Here is a 22,036-nt window from a genome sequence, read left to right on the forward strand (position 1 = left end):
GAGGATCATTGGCCTTGTAGAGGAATCTGTTTTTTTTTTTTTTTATCTGTGAGTTACTGTTCCAGTCTGGCTCCTCCTGTGCTGAATTACTTCTTTCATGAAATCACCAAAATGAGGTGGAGGAGAGGACTGGGCAGGATCTCAGTAGTTTTTGAAATGTTTTGAAGAATAATTGAAAATTTAAACAAAATCAGAGAGAGAAAGTGTGGCCAAGCTGTGTGTGGGTTATTTTGAATTTACAAAACTGTTGTACACATGTTTTTAAATATATAACCAGTTAAGAAGTAGTGCCTGCAAGAACAGATTAGAACTGGGATGTAAGTGAAAAATCTATATATGGATAAAAATCTTCTATACTGAGAGGATATACTTGGTTTTGGACAAAAAAGATAAATAAATAAATAAACCTTTCCTTCAGAAATCTCTTAGAAGAGAACAATTTCTCTGGGGACCATTCATTTCATTTGACAATGATTCACTTCTACCTGCTGAATTACAGAGTCCTAATTAGCATTCATACTTTATAAGAATCGATACTTTACTTGTCAAACATGATTCAACATTTATCAATTTTACTTGGAAATAAAAAAATTCAAAATATGTCATGTCTCAATCTCAGAGGATATCCAACTTCTATTTTGTTAATTTTTAATTTTAGTATTTAAAATTTTTAACTTTTAACTTTTGTGTGTGCATAGTATTAGGTGTATATATTTGTAGAGTACATGAGACACTTTGATATAGGCATGCAATGCATAATAATCACATCATGATAAATGGGATAAACAACCCCTCCAGCATTTATCCTTTGTGTTACAAAAAATCCAATTAAACACTTTTAGTTATTTTAAAATATACAATTAATTATCATTGTAGTTACCCTATTTTTATTAATAATACTATACCATAGTATTATTTTATTAATACTATACTGTAGTATTATTTTATTAATAATACTATCAGATTTCCTGAAATATGTATAGCTTTTCATACCCAAATTTCTGCACTGTGGTATTAAAAGCTACACATATTTTAGGAAATCTGATCATAAAATGCAAGTAGAAAGGTCTGTGAGGGAACATTTAATAGTGGTACTTACATTCAGGTCAACATCTGGACAAAAATGAGACTATAAGGATAATATACATATACATATATTCTCTTCATGATTAGTTGAAAGCTAGATCACCAAATTTAAAAGGATGGATCCACTTCTAAATAACGTTGAGTGTGTGTCTTTGAGCTTTTTATGGCTCAGTTCTCTATGTAAAGGTATTTGAAAAATGTTAGCCTCTCCTTATATCAGGAACATTTGTAGCAATTAAAATGCTATGTTAATGCAGAATAACATGGAAAGGTTGTTTGCATTTCAACCTCTGTAGTTTGGAAACAATTTGGAAATATATTTCCTTATCCACTTTGCCATTATGGAGCTGAGTGATTGGAATATTATTTGAAGTGAGATTTGTATGAAATATAATGAAACACAAAGGAAACGTGCATTTTTATATTTGCCTTTCAACAGATAACATAGCATCTCCCCCATGCAGATTCATTCCAAGCCCGCCACACAGTGAAGGCTCCTATTAGCAACAGTTCTGTGAGGCTCTTTGCTGAGGGTCTACCTGCCTGCCATTCCTTCGTGACAGCCATCTTCCTTTGATGACAATGTTCCTTTATTGTGTTTATGTACTTGTTAAGAATAGTAGGAGCCATGTTTGGAGATGACACTGTTTTTACATGAAACATTTGAACTTTAAATATAAATGCAAACAGAATTGAAGCTATGAAATTGGTCTGTCCTACTGTGTCTATTATGTTGGGAGGGAAAGAGAGAATTGTAGAAGTAGGAGGTTATAAGAATAAAAGATTAAATGTTTAATTACAGCTGAGTAGGAGAATAAAGGTAACAGGCTCATTACATAATATCTAGTAATACCCACTCCCAATGCACACACACAATGGAAGACCACTCTTTTTGCCCAAAATTACTATTTTACTGAAAATATTTATAATTATAGAGCTAAAAAGTAACATTCTGGAAAGATTAATATGCATATAGCACCAACAATGTTGTCAAACTTAAGCTGAGTTTTCACCGTCCTAATAAATTGATAGAAGCTGTTCTTATCCATCCTAATCAAAGTTACTTTTTCTGTTTCTTTATAAATATATGTATTCAAATGAAAATCATAGTCCTAGCTCACTCTCTGATCCAGTTTGATGAAGGTGGTCAGGAAAGGTCTTTTGAGGAGGTGCTGCTTGAACTGAGTCCTGACGGGACTACCCTGGGAAGGAGGTGTCCGTGTTGAGTTGGAGAATGGCTTTCAAAGCAGAAGGAATGGAAAATGCAAAAGCCCGCAGAGCTTGCTATGGGGATGGGTGAGACAGGTTAAAAAAGAGTGGGAATGAGGTGAGGTTGGAGAATTCTGCAGAAAGCAGATTTTGCTGGTCCTCGAAGACTATGATATGGAATTTGGATTTTTAATTACAAGGAGAACCCATGGAATGTTTGAAGAAGGAAAGTAACATCTAATGTTCATTTTAGAAGGATTATCCTTGTTTTTCTGTGGAGAAAGAAATGGGGAGAAAACAGGAAAGAGAGACTTTGCAGTCATTTGAGCAAAATATACTGGTTCAGTTATGTATTCATTTGTGCAGTCAACAAAAATTCACTGGAGTCCCACCATATGCCAGGGAACTGCTATAAGTCCTGGGGATACCATGGTTATTAAGAGAGGTAAGGATCTTACTCTCACGGAGTTTTGACTAGTGGGAGGTTCAGTTGTGTTACGTCCCATGAAGACAATACAGGTAATTCAATGGAATGGGAGTATCTAATTACATTGAGTGTCAGGGTGATGGTGGATCCTGAATGACTACAGGAAGCCAAGCATGAGAAAATCTCCAGAAAGAACTTCAACCCAAGGGAAGGCCAAGTGCAAAGGGCCTAAGATGAGAGCATGCCAGGCATAAAACAACAACATTGTGTCTGGAGGGATTGAGTGATGGCGGCGAGGCTTGGGGGAGTATCCCACTCCTAGAGGGAGTCAGCTGCAGCCTCATCAGTTGGGTGAAGTGACTTCCTGTGAGAGTGTTGGGCAAATGGGCATGGAGAGAGAGAAAGAGATAAAGATTGAAGAGGAGTTTATGGTGCTGTGTCAACTATTAGTGTTTCCTAGGGGCTAGCACAGGATGTATCCACCTGGTTAGAAGCCCCACACTCCTCAGGCCATCATGTACAAAGCAATTGACTCATGAACTTCATTTTTGTCAAATTCCTGTTACCTTATTTAAATGGTAATACTGGCTTCTAGCGTTATTGTTATTTTGTTTTAAAAAAACATTCTTAATGATAATTGTCAGAAATTGATTTTCTGCCCACTACTTTACTAAATTCTAAAATGACTATTGCTTAGAGGCAAATAAAATATCGTGTTCTTTAAGAACAAGAACGAACGAGCTATATACATTGGGAATATCCCTCACACTGTTTAAAACTATATTGCTTTAAGTAGTGTATAATACAACATTTATGGAACTATTTGAAAGTCCCTAATGTGCAGATTCACGTGAAATTACCCCATGTGTCTAGTTTGCACTACTTAACATCCTTTTAATGGGAGCAGGTGGAAAATGTGAAAAAAAACCCAAAAAGACTAAAATGGCTGTCTTGCCTATTGTTTGAGCACGTAGTTGTTCTGACCAGCAAGTGAAAATTATTGAAAAGGAAAGTTGTTTTTTATTAGCTTGAAGACCTGTTCCAGAACTGTTATTAAAGTGGATGCTAAGTGGAGTATGTGACATTTGCTTCCTATGCACACTGTTTGATTGATTCCCTCAGCCTAATAGAGTATTTTTTCTACCGACCTTGGTGCAATTACATTATAGTTGCAATTTTCAGCATTACATTTTAATAGAATTTTTGAATCTCTTTGTTATTAATAAAGTTAAATAGAATCAGAAATGAAAATCTCTGCTGAAATACTCACCTCATTACACTTTCACTTTGGGCTGCTCCCAGTTCCTGTCGCTGCTTCGCCCAGAGTAAGCAATAAATGCACATTTCTGGGATTGGATTGGCACTCTTCCCCACAGTTATTCCATCTCAAAAGACCAAGATGTTTTCTTCAAATGGAAAAGACTTTTTTTTTGTTTTTTGTTTTTTTGCAGACAGAGTCTTGCTCTGTCGTCCAGGCTGGAGTGCAGTGGTGCGATCTCGGCTCACTGCAAGCTCCGCCTCCCGGGTTCACGCCATTCTCCTGCCTCAGGCTCCCGAGTAGCTGGGACTACAGGCGCCTGCCACCTCGCCCGGCTAGTTTTTTCTATTTTTAGTAGAGATGGGGTTTCACCATGTTAGCCAGGATAGTCTTGATCTCCTGACCTCGGGGTCCACTCGCCTCGGCCTCCCAAAGTGCTGGGTTTACAGGCGTGAGCCACTGCCCCCGGCCCAAATGGAAAAGATTTCTAAGCAACACCCTCGAAATATGAAATCAGCAACAAAATTCATTACTTGAGATTTTTCACTTAGAGAAATGATCATAATCACATGCTGTGTTCACAAGTGAGATTTTCTATCTTTAAGCTCTTAATGTATAATTTGCCTTTAAATTGCCTCCTTTTCTAAATCAAACCCACATAATTATTTTTCGGATAGTTTCTTTGCCGCTGCATGGATGTGGAATATGTTGAAAATGTGTAGTTATTATTGTTTTAATTTTAAGAGCTAAAATAATAAAATAGTTATGAAAATAAAAATCACCTACAGTCTATTGAGGTAATATATGGTGTGGTTCCTTTCAGTCTTTTTTCTTTGCATATGTTATTTGAACTTAATATAAGAAGTTTTGAAGATGAGTGAATGTATAACAATATTTGCTCAGAACAAAAGACAGGCAGATTTAGTTGACAGATTATTCATATTTAGGATGATACTTAACTGGTATTCCAAACATAATTTTACAGTAGAATAATATCACTACACTGAATTAACTGTCCAAAATATAGCTAAAATGTTTTAAAAAGCTTCCTCAAAGGCTTTCTGTGTAAAAAGCTGTTTGCTCTTGACGGTTCTAGTTAGCAACATAGAGAGAGAATATGCTCACACAAATTAAATGAAGGCTTTAAAAAGCACAGAGTAGAGATTTAATTAAAGACTGTTTTCCATATAAATTTGTGCTGAAAAGGAAACGTTGGTTGCTTAGGATGCAGTTTATTTTAATACTGGGAATCAGCATTTGGTAGTGGTTAGAAACAGATATGGTGGTCACACACCCCCAGCTCTGCATTTGTTAGCCCAGTGGCATGGGGCAAATTACTTAACCTCTTTCAGAGTCTCTATAAAACAACCTGTAGTAATATCTGCCTCATATGATTCTGTTAAGGAATAAATTAAATAATGCTTCCCTTGAAGTTTTAGGGGCATGAAAAAATTAATAAAAATCACCATCACACAGGACTGAATGTATTCCGATCAGGCCAGGTGTATCTCATCACATAATTGTTAATCAATTGTAGAACATGTTCTCTAAGCAGGACAGAAACTTGGGAAAGAGCTAAAAATATCTTAGGATTCCATGTTTATAAAAGAAAAAGCCAAATGTCCCTGAATATTGAGTAATACATTTCTCATTGCTTAATATTAGGAGAATGTCTTCAAATACGTTTCAGAATTTTTTCCTTTCTATTTACATCCAGAAATTGCATAAAGCAAAATGTTTTGTTATTCCACAAAGGATAAAATGAATTTCAAGTAGTTTATTGCTTTCAGTTGTTTTCAGATCTATTTAAATGTGCTTATTTTTTTCTCAGTTGCTAAGTTATTGTAGCTGGAATTGATCGTCTCTCTGGGAATGATTTCTTCTTCAGCATTATTTTCTCTGCTCAGGTGATTCCACCTTCTCCACCACTCCGCCACCAGCAGACTTCTGATATTTTCTTGACTGATGGAGGTGTGATCATTTTCTCTTTTGACCTTATAAAATAATGAGAGCTGCTGGAGTGCCCTTTTAGTTAAATCAATAGAAAGTGCTTCATGTATAATATCTCATTAATAGAGATGGCTAATGGCAAACGTGGGACAGTTTATGCAGCTGACAAGCAAAGCACCTGCCAGTATTGAAGGAATGGATGACCTGTGACCACCGAGACACTTGAGAAAAAGTACAACTTCCGTGTCTGGTAAAAATCTACTCCTACCCCGGTTTGTCTGAGAGGATATTGTGTCTGGCTTTTCTTTGATTCACAGCTGTGATGCTTCTTTTTTCCAGATACATTTTAAAGATTTCTGTGTGTGCCATGGTGGGTTCTCTGGGAAAAACACTCAGACAGATATTTAAGTGCAGTAAGTTTATCTCAAGAGAGAGTAAGAAACAGGATTGGGCAGAAGGAAAAGTTGAACTTTGCTATAGTTGCCACAAGGCCCTCAGCTGGTGTCACCTCTGAGGCCATCTGCTGCTGTGATGGTCCTTCAGAGTTGTCAAGATTGAGGCAGGGAGGCTCAGCCCTCGTGCCCCAGCATCGAACAAGTTATTGGATGCTGGTTGTGTTAGGGTTAGGGCATAACCTTGGGCAAAGCAGCTCCATTCGCTAAGGTTAGATCCCGGAGAGAAACTTGGCTGTAGGCTGTTGGCAGCCAACCCTCCTGGCAGCTGAGACATCTCCTGTCCCATTCGTTCCTCCATCCTGATGCGGGAACCTGAATGTCCCACCACCACACCTACTACGCAGTGCAACACAGAGGAGTTGGCCGTACACTTCCACTGAACTCTAAAAATCTTTTAAGACTCTGATGTTAGTAGCAGAAAATAGCAAACACATGGTATCATCATCATCATCATGCTTCTTAAGTTCAAAAATACATGTAATACTGAGGTTGTTTTTGTTGTTTTGTCTACAGATAAAAAATGTGTGAGAGAGGTTTTTGGTCTTATTTGTCAACTATTTTCATTGAATTATTTTATTCCAGTTTAGTTTTGCTGTTGGAACTTAGTTAAGAAGCCTTGACTTCTGTGTCATATGTTTCCGATAAGATTATTTGGAAATAGGACCACATCTGAAGTTACTGGAAATATTAGGCCCTTCTCTGGGGAAACACTACCTTTTTTCATGGATGTTTGGTCATGGGACATAGTACTTTCTAAGTGTTGTGCACCTACCCCCAACACACAGACCACCTGATCCCAGTGATGAGTGTTTGGGATAGATCTGTCACTTTCAGGACTGGGACAAGGGTAGGGCAAATGAGGTACTTACCTTGGGTGCAAGATTCAAAAAGTAATCCGAATAAATTTTCAAAAATTAATGCTCTATTTTAATGCAATATTTTAAAATGAAAATTAATGCAGAATTCGTGATGAGTGAATTACAAAAGTTTTAAGTAGAGACAAAATCAGTATTTTTTATTTTACTTTTTGCCTCAGGTTTTACTATGGCTCGGCTGGGTATTGGCTACTTTAGTAACATTGAAATAATCTGATACACCGATTCCCACTTCATGTACTTGGCTGAATGATCAATTCCAAAAGCACCTCAAATGAAATCTATGTAAATACTTCCTATCAATTCTAAAGACATAGGGAAAGGAATATATTTAAATGTATGAATGCATTATGTACCAACCACAACCTAAGGCAGACCTCTGGGAGCTGGGAGCTGGCATCAGGTTGAAGAAGATGGAAATGAGAAAAGGATCAAAAGATTAAACCGGTTTCACCAAATAATCAATTCCAGGACACAGCCAGCGGTCAAATCTCATAGTCACTGAGTTTCAAAGCTGAGAATCAATCCTGGAGTCAAAGCCAAGTCGAAATAGTGTAAGGATCACCATGCTCCAGTAATCTCAGAAGAGAGTTTGTTGTGAAACCAGCATTGCTTGGCTCCCTTTCTAGCGACTGATCTTGTCAATTCCTAAATTAAAAACTGTAAACCTCTCGCCATTTCCTATGGCATAAATTCCAAACTTCACACAATATGGCTCTAATGTGTCTCACCCCTCTGCCAATTCCACTTTCACAAAGCACTTTACAAGGCAAATGTCACAAATACAAACAGCTCTGGCTGCAACCACAATACCCTCCCTACCCACTCCCTTGGGCACAGGTGCCCTGCAGCCCACTGCTTTATTTCCTTCTTTGATTTCTCCTCCTGGTGAATGACTGTTCCAAAGCAAGATTTAATTGAATGTCATCTCTTTGAAGCCTTTACCACCTCTCCCAGGTTGGGCTAAGGGCAGAAACTTCTTCCTCACTTAGAACCCATTGTATTGATATGTAATTATATGTTTATCTGTCTGCTCCTAATAGGCGTTTATTTATCGTATTTGTTACTTAGTAACATTGCTGGTAGTGATGAAAGTTACCGTAACAGTAACTGTTTAGATGATACTTCCTATAGCTTCCATAGCCTAGGCAATGTGAAAAGTGTTTTCAATGTGATGTTTCCTTTGCTATCAATAAATTTCCTATTATCACACTATCACTTCATGCTATAATATTTCATATCTTGGTCATCTTATTTATGAATGAACCAAGGCTTAGGGAGCCTTCAACCTTGCCTGAAATTACATTCATCTTTAAACTTCCAGCCCCTAGCACAGCAATAGCCTCATAAGCACACACAACAGTCCGTTCAGTGCAAAATGAGTGCACAATGGTTGTGATCAGCCAGAACAAGTGGAAATCCAGATCATGTTTGCATTCCACATGTATACAGATACCTACACATGCAGGCTTGCAGACTTAGTTTCATTTTAGAAAAGTTTTATGCAATCAGCATTCCTTGAGAATAAAGCTTTTAGACACCTGTAATGACTTTTCTTTTGCGAAATAATTATTCACACCATGATAACTTCAGTACTAGTATTCTACTGAAATTGGATGAATGTGAGCACAACAAACTAAATTAGCTATACTCTAGGTTTGAACCTTGCACCATCACAGTTTTTGGATATTCTGCCAAATTTATTAAATTGAGGGCCCAATACAATTTTTTTATGTCAAGATTTTGTTTCCATTATTTTGATCAGGAAAAAAAAAATAATTTAGCCATGAAATGGAAGCAGTTCTGCTGAGTATTTATGTATAATATAATAACACACTTCACCCATTCAGTGAGACTTTACGAACTAGTGTAAGGTCATATTGTGGAGAAAAAATGGTCTTGCTTATTTCATAGAAAGCAGGTATTAAAGTGTGAACACATTACAGAGAGAATGTTACCTACCAGGGAGTATCAAACAAACAGCAGTCCACCTCCTGCTGTTACAGTTTATCCGAAGAGCTCAGACATCAGCTTTTCTTTCCATTTCTCAGGGATAAAAATCTATATTCTCTCCATTATAATGTCGTCTGTTGAAAATGTTCACTGCCTGAAGATTTTAAAACTTCTCTACTCTGGAGGTGGATTCTTCTTTTATATCCTGGCCTTGGAGACAAATAGAGGAAAACTATCAATGTGTAATGATTATTACCCGGAGTGCTATACCTACTACTTAAATTCTTGAATATGTTCTACATTAGCACCTCTGAGATTCATAGGGATATTAGATCATCTCCTGCCATCTCTTCTGAGATGCCCAAGGAATCTTATGGGGAGAGGAATGTCATCAGGTGTTTTTCTAGCATAAACCCTCTTCTTCCCTATACCTCATACAGTTTTTGAGCCTAAGCTTCTGTGAAATATTGGATTGAATAAGTAAATGTGAATGTGAAAAATATTCACTTATTTTGGAAATCACACATTTAATCTCAACTCATTTTTAAATAAGAAAACTGAGGCCCAAGAAATCACATTATTGGTTGCTGGTGGCACCAGAACTAATTTTTATGTTACAGCATCCCTTGATCTTGGAGTTGCTATCTTCTACCTGCATCCCAGAATTCTTCATTAAACCTGGCCACCTTCTGTACAGTGGTAAACTGTTACTTAAAAGCTGGATTGATTGCATTCTCAGGTATTGACATTATACAGATAAAAGAGGGGAGCCAAGTTTTTGCTAAAATGGCCTGAATTTTTTTTATTCTGCTAATGAACAAGTTAAACATTCTCTTAAATCTAATTCCAGTTACCTTCATAGGCTGCAATACTCATACATATTTCTGTAAAAAAAAAAAAAAAAAAACTTTCTGAACTCCGTTTCTTAGAGCCTCCACAAAAGAAAAAAATCCCTCCTTAATGAGATTTGTATTTATTTGTTTACTCCGCCAATTTCGTCACCACTCCAGGTTACGAAGGATATTTCTACTCAAGTAAAGTGAAAACTTGGCATTCGTACCTGTATTAGTGATGGTGACCACAGGCGAGGATGAGGTGTTATTTGGGATAATCCAGTTAGTGAGGCAAACATTTCAGCTTGTGATTATTTTTCCTAACTCCTGATAATTACCTCTGTCTTTCCCTTTGCTCCCTATGTCTGGACACACTGCCCATCCATGACCTGTTGTGTAAACTAGGCAGCTGATTAAAACACTTGTCATTCTGGAGAATATCATGATAGCAACCCCTAGGCATTCTGAAATGAAGGTCTCAATTGCCATATTGGCAACTGATACAAGAAAAAGGACAAGCAATGACCTTTTAGTTGAATTTGCAATATTATTTTCTTCTGGTCACCATTAGTGTAAGTTTGTGTTGGGCTAGGTGATGCATATATTGTGGACTGAGGGACAGTCCGTCCTTCATGCTCAGGTGCCCTGACCCCCATGAAATAAATGACACGTAAGAACATCTGTGGGCCAGGATTGTGTTTCCTCGGGAATTCCAGGTTACCTATGGAAACAGTTGCCCGAGAGTCCACATTATCCTCAGACTTAGGATTTTATCAATATGTGAAAACTTCAGTGTTTCTTTTTCTTCCTAGCAATACTGGATTACTGGCTTGCCAACACGCATTCTTTATTCCAGTGTGCCCTGGGCAAAGGCTGCAGTCAAGAATGCTGTGACAATTTTACTGTAGTACTTAGACTCTATGGCGGTGAATTCTTTTTGGGAAGGAAAACATTTGTGGAAGAAAAATAAATGACAAATTAGGTAGAATCAGTTGACTGACAAAATAGTAACTGAAAATTTTTTAGTCATGTCGTGTAAATAAAATGATACATTTTTTTAAGTCTTGAGAATCCTTTCACTTATCGTGAAGCAAAAAGCAGAATGTGAAATGTATTATTCAGAATAGAGAGAGTTCATTTTTATCTTTAATATTATTATACTTTGTAACATTAGCATATTAGTTTTGAAAGTGCAAATTGAGAGAAAGGAATTGATGAAATGACTTACGTGGGTTGCGAAGGTATCATTTTGACATTTGTAGAGTTTACTATGTGAGCCATGCCCAGAGAAAAAGAGGAAATGACTGGGGAAACTCCATTAGTAGAAAGCGGTAAGTGGGAAGAGATGACATGGTAAATGTCAAGATGGATAGAGAGATAAGGCAGATTGAACAACTTGTAGAATAGACCCACTGCATCTGAGCCTGAGGATCTGGTGTCAATAGCAGCAAGCACTGGCAGCCATGCTGAGCACAGAATTTACTTGGCAGAATGTGCCAATAGTAACAGCAAACATTGTTTTGGCTCCTTAAACATCCTACTTATTTGCTCTTTATGCCTCAAGAGAATCCTGCAGAGTGCTCCTTTAAATGCTTATACAATTTTATGTGTATAGAGAAGAGCTATATCATCATCAAGCTCTTCTACATTTGAAACTAAGGAAGAAATAGTTTATCCCTCCATGAAATGATATTGACAGGAAGCAATTTTAAACTGTTCAACAGGTTTTAAAATTCAGCTGATAGCTCTCAGACTGGTTAAAATAAATGCAAATGTTAGAAGGCTGGTAGTGAGAAAATTAGGCCTGGATATACCGCTAGACCTTTGTATTAAAAGATTCTACCATTACACGTTTGGAGAACAGTATTATTTATTTTGTTTTTTATAAAATAAGACATAACAATCTTTACTTTTGCAATATACTGAGTCCAGGAAACTGTCAATACTTTTCCAAGCAGGCAGTATTTTGACTATTGTGATCTGGAAATTGGTATTTCTAATGCCAAACGAAACGCTTTTAAATTATTACACTAACCTAACATTTCTCATGAAGCATTTATGTTGACCTGTGATCAAGTCCTGTGCAATTTGTGGTTTATACCCTTAGGGAAGTCATGTCTGTTTTAAGCTGTGTTAGAAGGAAACATTTATGAGAAAGGACACATTTGCTTAGAAAATGTGGGGGAAATATGAAGGTTAGCCATATGTTGTCTCCATAAAATCTTCATGCACTTTGAATCTTAAATAATTAAGGTGATAAAAAAATATATACATAACAGATAATTCTTTAATACTGAAGATAAACAACTTTATGTAGTATTTCAGATCATGTGATGAGTGAAAAATAAGTGAAAATTAATTGAATTCCTATCAGACAGGGGAGAAAATCTGGCTTAAATTTTAAAAGCACTTACAATGTGTTTGTATTACATTCAAAACCCACACATCCTTAGTCTTAAAATCTTACATGTGGTGTATGAAAGACATCTCTATAGAATGATCTGAGAAAAATATGTGTATACTAGGAGCCTGGATATTAAGAATTTTGAATGAAGGATGAGACAAATTTGGCATGCAGAAAAAGATGGACAATGTTGGCTTTGGAAATAATTCTGAGCAATTTTATTAAACAATTTATCCCCGTGCCTAGCAAATAGTATGTGATGAAAACATATTGACTTGCTTCCCTTCCTGTAGATAAGAGATATAAAACTTGTTTTTCTTGAATGGATAATGCCATTTCCTAAAGTTAGTTTAATGAATTACTGTTTCCTAAAGTCAGTTTACTGAATTACGGGAGTCTAGAGTTCTTTCATCTGAAATGTGTCCCTAGAAGTTTACTTAAAAGCTATAGTCTACATATGTCACCAGGTGTCACTATCAATTCCAGCATCCTTGGGTGTTATCCATAATCTAACTGACTCCGAATGGGACAGAGTTGTTTTTCCTGATGTAATTTAACTAATAATTATTGAGCACACCGTACCAAGCTGTCGTAAAGACAAATTAGAGGCAGTGAGTTATATGTAAACATTGCCTTTACCAAGTTCAGATTCTACCCTGTGAACCTGAGGGGTAGGTAATGGGTGAGAGTGATGAACAGATCCGTGCATGACTCTATCTCCAGCCAACTCTTGGGTGAGAAGCATAATAAAGGTGTAAGTGAAATGTATTGGCAGCATGGAAAACCGAGCGTCAGCATCCCATTAGCTGTTAAGAGGAGGCGATATTTGAGCTGGGCCATGAAGGGTGCAGATGGTGACAAAGAATGAGTAAGAACCAGTCACACAAATAAATGAGGTGGAGTCTGGTGGCTTTGTGTAATGTATAAAAATAAAATATCTTCAAAGGTGCAGTCTTTATGAAACATTTTAATACGTGCTTCCAGTGAATGAAACTCTGAGAACTTGTAGTTTAAACCACGATGGCATTACTAATGCCCCCAAATAGCTCCCTTGCTAAAAGATGTATTAATTTACTACCTAGCAGAAACAAGCAGTAAGTAAAAACAAAGCACAGCTTGCCTGTATTTTGTGAAGACAAAGTGAGGTAGAAAATTAATGATATTTACCTCTATTATTCTCCTTTTAATGTTTTTGTTAACTAATCAGCAACCAAAAGAGAGGGATAAAGTGTTTGTCAAAATTCTAAGGGTGAGGACAGCAAAGACAAAAAAGAGGTCTTGGTGGAGTGTTTTTGTTTGTTTGTTTGTTTGTTTTTTTGTGTGTGTAAGTGAGTGAGAGAGAGAGAGAAAATAAGGCAGGAAAAAGGAAAGAAAAAGAAAGGAAGGAGGGAGAAAGGAAAGAGGAGAGGAAAACAGACTCTTAGAGATCATATTTGGAAATTGTTCTTGTTTTCACTTAGAAAAATGTTTGTGTTTCTAAAAACTGCTATACTGAGAGCCATAGGAAGTGTATCTGTATTTAAAGAAATCTGTGAGCTATCAGTGTGGCATTAAAATTCAGGTAATTTTTGAATGGTGAAGAGCATATTTGAAATTGTGATGCACCATGAAAAATGGGATGATGCTGAAATCTTGCAGTCTATGAAATCTGGTTGGATGAGATTAATAGGAAATATTGGTATGAATTACACCTGCTGGTGGCCCAGTGAGGGCATAGAGCAAAGCTATGGGCAGGTCTTTAGCCAGTCTGCTTTTGCCACTGTGAGACCTCAACTGTTATTTCACTGGGGCCACATCTTTTCTGATGGCTCAAATGAAATAGTTTAAATTACATGTAAATAAATGTGGAAGGAGACAGTGGGGAAGACAGTGGTCTTTGGAATTAGACAAACTTGGTTTTGAAAGTTAACCAATTTACCTGTCTTTTCTGAGCCCCAGGATTATTATAAAATCTTAAATTAAGTAAATATGGTACACAGTGTGCTGATGATTGAGAAATGTGGAACTACAAGTTTAGAGAAAAATTTATTTAGCTTTAAGTAAAATAAGAAGTGGAGATATTATAAAATAATAACATTGAATAAAGAGAGAGAGAGAAAGAGGGAGACTGAGAGAGTCAAGAGAGATTTTCCAGGGGCCGCTGGGCTATGGTGGGTTTTCCAGGGGTTGGAGGAGGAAGACTGTAATCATAATATAGTCTTTGCCTTACCAATACATATGGGATATGAATATGGAACATTAATTTTTACTGAACAATATGTGATTTAGTGCTGATGTGAGGGCAAGGATGCTGAGAAACATGCCACTCTGGATCCAAGCTGATGCAGTGAGTTCACACTATGTATAGTTGACAGAAGTTGAGTTGGTTCCCAGCTGTGTGACCTTGGGCTAGTTCCTTTGCCTCAGTTTCTCCATCTATAAAATAGGAGACTATGGACTAAATGAAGTCACAGATTAAATGAAGGGATCCCAATCATATTCCTCTTCTTTTCTGCTTGATATTGCTGTCTGGCATCTGGGCACTGCTTTGGCTCTCAAAGTAGTGTCGGAGTGTCATGTTGGTGATGGCTTCGCCTCTGCCCATGTAACTATTCTCAAAGAGTTGTGGCCCACAGACATAATGGCAAAGAACAAATCAATAGAAATGCCACAATTTTATGTTGTTTCGGTTCAGCTACTACATAGCACAGCCTATAGTCTGATATTATGCCTGGAGCCTCTGGATCATCCCAGAAGAATATAACCTTGAGAGAACCCAGAAGATAACACATCCAAAACAACCTGGCCTATTTTTGATGGAATGATTGTATAATTGGGGGGATAAAACATTGTCTCCCTCAATTATATTGTGGGGACAGTGAGGAATAGGCCAATCTGTTGAGCCCAGACAGATAAGACAATTCTTTAAATATAATAAGGGTAAACAAATTAGCAAGAATGAATTGTAAGCCATGAGCAGTTGGGAAGAGTAAATCTGCACAGGATTCCTTATTTAGCTTGATTCTCTTAATATCTGTTTTGTGTGGTGGTAAAACTTACTGGCATATAATCTGTCTGTGTCCTGAGTCTGTGCAGATTGAGGTTGTAGATAACACAGTTTATCCCCAAGTCTGATTTCACTGATAGTTTTTTTTTGTTGTTGTTGTTGTTGTTGTTTTTTTTTTTTTTTTTTTTTTTTTTTGAGACGGAGTCTCGTTCTGTCGCCAGGCTGGAGTGCAGTGGCATGATCTCAGCTCACTGCAACCCCCACCTCCTGGGTTCAAGTGATTCTCCTGCCTCAGCCTCCCGAGTAGCTGGGATTACAGGGGTGCACCACCATGCCCAGTTAACTTTTGTATTTTTAGTAGAGACGAGGTTTCACCATATTAGCCAGGATGGTCTTGATCTCTTGACCTGGTGATCCGCCTGCCTTAGCATCCCAAAGTGCTGGGATTACAAGTGTGAGCCACCATGCCCAGCCTCATTGATAGGTTTAATGGCCAAAATTAGTGCTTTCTATTAGAATTTATTGAAATAAAAGTATTGTTTATAGATCAATGAGACATGTAAGATAATATTGGTTAATTTCTTTTACTTTTTTATTTTGGAGACATGGTCTTACTCTTTCACCCAGGCTGGAGTGCAGTGGTATAGCCACAGCTCACTGCATCTTTGATCTCTTAGGCTCAAGTGCTCCTCCTGCCTCAGCCTCCTGAGTAGCTGTGACTACAGGCATGAGACACCATGCTGAACTATTATTATTATTATTATTATTATTAATTTTTAGTGATGGATTCTTGCTGTGTTGCCCAGGCTGGTCTCAAACTCCTGGCTTCAAGCAATCTTCCCACTTCAGCTTCCCAAAGCACTGGTACTACAGTCATGAGCCACCACACCCAGCCTTGGTTACTTGTACATGTTCTTCATATGTCACTTTATGAAAATTTTTGTGTTTATTTGTTTGCTTTGTTTAGTTTGATTTGTAAAATCAGATACCACAATGGTAATTCTTATTGTTGCCCCAAAGAGCAGAGAAATTTCCTTTTACTGTTCCAGAAAACCACCAACGAAAGAAAGACGATTTCTCCTTTGAGAAATTCAAAGCAAAGCTTGCAGAGATCCTTGATAACACAAAGTTGACGATAAAATCTGGGTGCTTCTCAGTCCATGATAGTCTTCTTAGTTCCTTAATCTTGCAATCCCAGTTGTGAACGGAGGTAGGATTTGCAGCAATTAGAAGTAAAACTATAAAGACAAGGCAGATGCAAGGGTCAAATGCAGAAATTTTCAGCTGACTCATTGTTGAATGAGCAGATTTCATTGTTGGATTGCTGACACCAGCAGACGTTGTAGAAAGATGGACTCAGAGTGAGATACGTGATGTCTCAGGAATCTGAATGTCTTGGCTCACTGGTGACACTTACCCTTAGTGATCCCAGTGGGTTTGCAGCTCTCAGAGAAAGAAATTCACCTCTTATGCTGATCATAGTCCTGGAAGATCGTAGCCCATACATTCTGCCATGATGTACATAGTGTTGCTTAAGTAAATCCCCATCATTGAGACCAATTGTAGATATTTGCATAAATTTAACCTAGAAGCTAGCAACTGACTATTGCAATTTTATATCAAAAATATAATGGAGGCCCTAAGTCCCAACGATCATGGAAACTTATTTGAAAGACAAGACACTCTGGAATACATATGGAGGAAAAAATGTCATTGTAAATGACATTGACATCATCTGCATGCCAATTCTCAGTGGTAAAAGTGAAAAACAAGTCTTTCCAATGTATTTATAGCTGTATGGATAATAAATCAGACATTTTCTTGCCCTACGTAATGCTTTTCCCAGACCACATTAAAAATATTGTGTACCATCCCAGCACCATATGATAGCATGATAGAACTCCAAACTGCTATGTATTTAACTTTTTGTAAGGATGGTTAAATGTTCCGTCTGACACACATGCTGGAGGCAATGAGAGAGGAACTGTAATGGTAGGGATAGTTTCTGGAGCTCCAAGGCATAAACAGAGGTTCAGAAAAATCAGAGTCACACTTCTGCTTGCCCATTTAAACACAAAAACACAGATTTTAATTCCGCATATACTTAGGGAATGCTTTTACTTATTTATTGTGTAATGAGCAGTTTATAGCCATGAAAAAACGCACCCCTTCAAAAGGCTTGCTGTCCACCAAGTATGATGGACACATTTACAGATTAGTGTAATTTTCCACTGCAACAGGTTATATGCCAGAATAGATAGGGAGACTTACAGTTCAGAATTCAGATTTAAAATATACTTAAATACAGGCATACCTCATTTTATTGTGTTTCCCTTTATTGAACTACTTCACAGATAATGCCTCTTTTTTTTTTTTTTTTTTTTAATTGAAGGTTTGTGGTAATGCTGTATTGTACTAGTCTGTTGGTGCCATTTTTTTTTTTTCAACAGAATATGATTATTTTGTGCCTCTGGGTCACATGTTAGGGTTATTTCCAATATTTTAAGTTCATTATCAGTATCTGTTTTGATGATCTTTGATCAGTGATCTTTGATGTTAATATTGTAATTGTCTTAGGGGACAATGAATCATGCCCATATAAAACAGCACACTTACTTGAAAAATGTGTGTTGTGACTGCTCTACCAGCTGTCCATTATGTCATCTCTTCCCCTCACCTTGAGCCTCCATATTACCTGAGACACAACAATGTTAAAATTAGGTCAATTAATAACTCTGCAGTGGCCTCTCAGTGTTCAAGTGGAAAAGAAGAGTCATTTATTTTTCATTTTAAATCAAAAGCTATAAATGATTAAGCTTAGTGAGGAAGGCATGTTGAAAGCCAAGGCAGGCTGAAAGCTAGACCTCTTGCACCAAACAGCCAAGTTGTGAATGCAAAGGAAAAGTTCTTGAAGGAAATTAAAAGTGTTACTCCAGCGAACACACACATGATAAGAAAGCCTTATTGCTGATATGTAGAAGGTTTGAGTGGTCTGGATAGATGATCAAACCAGTCACAACATTTCCTTAAGTCAAAACTTAATCCACAGCAAGGCCCTAACTCCCTTCAATTCTATGAAGACTAAAACATGTAAGGGAGATGCACAATAACATCTGGAAGCTAGCAGAGGTTCATGATATTGAAGGAAGGAAGCCATCTCCATGACATCAGTGTTCAATGTGAAGCAGCAGGTGCTGATGAAGAAGCTGTAGCAAGTTATCCAGAAAAATAGAACTAAGATAACTGATGAAGATGGCTATACTAAACAACAGATTTTCAGTATGGATGAAACAGCCCTCTATTAGAAGAAAATACCACGTAAGACTTTCATATTTAGAGAGAAGTTAATGTCTGGCTTCAAAGCTTCACAGGACAGGCTGACTCATTTGTTAGGGGCTAATGCAGCTGGTGACTTTAAATTGAGGCCAATGATCATTTACCATTTGGAAAATCCTAGGGCCATTAAGAATTATGATAAATCCACTCTGACTGTGTTCTGTAAGTGGAACAACCAAACCTGGATTGACAGTGCACCTGTTTACATCATGGTTTAATGAATATTTGACACCTATTCCTGAGACCTACTGCTCAGAAAAAAGTATTATTTTCAAAGTATTACTGCTCATTGACAATGCACCTGGTCACCCAAGAGCTTGGATGGAGATGTACAAGGAGATTCATGTTGTTTTCATTCCTGCTAACATGGTATCCATTCTGCAGCCTACAGATCAAGGAGTCATTTTGACTTTCAAATCTTATTATTTTAGAAATACATGTCATAAAGCTATAGTTTCCATAGAGAGTGATTTGTATGAGGCATCTGGGCAAAGTCAATTGAAAACCTTCAGGAAAGTATTCACCATTCTAAGTTCCGTTAAGAACATTAGTGATTTATGGGAAGAGTCAAATGATCAATATTAACAGGAGTTTGGAAGAAGTTGATTCCAACCTTCATGGATGACTTGGGCGTTCAAGACTTCAGTGGAGAAAGTTGCTGCGTATGTGGTAGAAATAGCAAGAGAATAAGAAATAGAAGGGTAGTTTGAAGATGTGAATGAATTGCTGCAATATCATGATAAAACATGAACAAATGAGGAGTTGCTTCTTATGGATGAGCGAAGTTTCTTGAGATGGAATCTACTTCTGATGAGGATGCTATGAATATTATTGAGATAACAACAAAAGATATCAATATTACATAAGTTAGTTGCGAAAGCAGCAGCAGGGTCTGAGAGGATTGACTCCAATTGTGAAAGAAGTTCTACTGTGGGTACAATGCTATCAAAGAGGATTGCGTGCTACAGGAAACTGTTTAATGAAGGGGAGATTCAATCGATGTGACACATTTTATTGTTGTCCTATTTTAAGAAATTGCCACAGCCACCTCAATGTCCAGCAACCACTTCCCTGATCCATTAGCAGTCATCAACATTGAAGCAAGATTCTCCACCATCACAAAGATTAATGACTCACTGAAAGCTGAGATGATCACTAACATTTTCTAGCAATAAAATATTTTAAATTAAGGTATGTACATTGTTTTTTAGACATAACACTGTTGCACGTTTAATGGACTACAGAATATTATAAACATATCTTATATGCATTGAGAAACCAAAAAAATTTTGTGACTCACTTTGTTGTAATATTTGTTTTATTGCAATGGTCTAGAACTGAGCCTGCAATATCTACCAGTAATACCTTGATATGGTTTGGCATTGTCTCCACCCGAATCTCATCCTGAATTGGAGCTCCCACAATTCCCACATGTTGTGGGAGGGACCCAGTGGGAGGTACTTGGTGGAAGGTAGTTGAATCATGGGAGTTCTCATGTGCTGTTCTCATGATAGTGAATAAGTCTCATAAGATTTGAGGATTTTATAAAGGGGAGTTTCACTGTGCAAGTTCTCTCTCTTGCTTGCCACCAAGTTAGACATCCCTTGGTCTTCTGCCGTGATTGTGAGGCCTCCCCACCTATGTGGAACTATGAGTCAATTAAACCTCTTTCTTTTATAAATTACCCAGCCTCATGAGAATCACTTAAACCTGGGAGGTGGACATTACAGTGAGCCAAGATTGTGCCATTACACTCTAACCTGAGTGACAAGAACAAAACTACATCTCAAATAAAGTAAAATAAAATAAAATAAAATAAAATAAAATAAAATAAAATAAAATACCAAGCTTCAGGTATGTCTTTATTAGCAGCATGAGAACTGACTAATACATGACTGAATAAGGCTTTTCTGCAGACTTCAGATATCTTCCTCTTCTATGCATCTTGTTTGTACCTTCTTGTCATCATTTCCTAAGTATATGTCCTTAAAAGCATTGTTTAACCTCTCTTAACCTTAGTTTTATCCTCTGTCATATGATAATGACACAAAATAATGAATAGGTTTATTGTAAATGCTTAATGACTGAAAACTCCAGAACTTCTCAGTACAGTGTGTGGCACAATCAACAATACCCCTGTATTACTTTATGAATATTACAGTATAGTAGAACAAGTACTGCAGAGTCAATAAGTGAGTTAATAAACAAATAATCAAGGCTGTAATTTCATGGCCATATAATATCTTGAGATCTGATAATCAAGGCCAAGAGTATCACATAAAAATCTTTCTCATAATCAACTTCTGATTATCAGTCTTCTTCCCAGATGTTATTTCTTCAACCACTTGGATATTTGCATGATTTCTAGAACTCCCTGTCACAAGTTGGGCCATTACAGGTGAGAGTTTTGTTACCTCCTGAGTTTCTGCCACTTGGTCACTTGTGCAGAGATGCCTTAGTGGAGAAGCAGATGGCAGTGATGGTTTCCATCTATGGGTTTTATTATTTTGTTTGTTTTTCTTTATTATTATGGCTAATCAAATTTCACAGTTTTCTTGCAGGAAAAGCTGAACCAAGTGCAATACAAGTCGAAAAGGAGAAACCATTTATTCCTCAATATGTCTTAATAAGTACCCAGGCACTTGCTAGGTCTTAGGAAGGGTGTCAAAAAGATCACCCACCTGGCTTGTGGAGCTTCCAGTTAGGCTGAAGAACTAGGTGGAGATCAGGAAGGCATTTATTTTATTTTATTTTACTTTATTTATTTATTCAGCATACAAATCTTGCATTTATTTATTTATTTATTTAATTATACCCTGATTTTTAAAATTATACTTTAAGTTCTAGGGTACATGTGCACAACGTGCAGGTTTGTTACATATGTATACATGTGCCATGTTGGTGTGCTGCACCCATTAACTCGTCATTTACATCAGGTGTATCTCCTAATGCTATCCCTCCCCCCTCCCCCAACCCCACGACAGGCCCCAGTGTGTGATGTTCCCCACCTAGTGTCCCAGTGTTCTCATTGTTCAATTCCCACCTATAAGTGAGAGCATGTGGTGTTTGGTTTTCTGTCCTTGTGATAGTTTGCTCAGAATGATGATTTCTGGCTTCATCCATGTCCCTGCAAAGGTCATGAACTCATCCTTTTTATGGCTGCATAGTATTCCATGGTGTATATGTGTCACATTTTCTTAATCTAGTCTGTCACTGATGGACATTTGGGTTGACTCCAAGTCTTTGCTATTGTGAATAGTGCCG

The sequence above is a fragment of the Rhinopithecus bieti genome, unplaced genomic scaffold (genome assembly GCF_001698545.2).
Source record: "Rhinopithecus bieti isolate Rb0 unplaced genomic scaffold, ASM169854v2 scaffold_26399, whole genome shotgun sequence".
Lineage (NCBI taxonomy): Eukaryota > Metazoa > Chordata > Mammalia > Primates > Cercopithecidae > Rhinopithecus > Rhinopithecus bieti.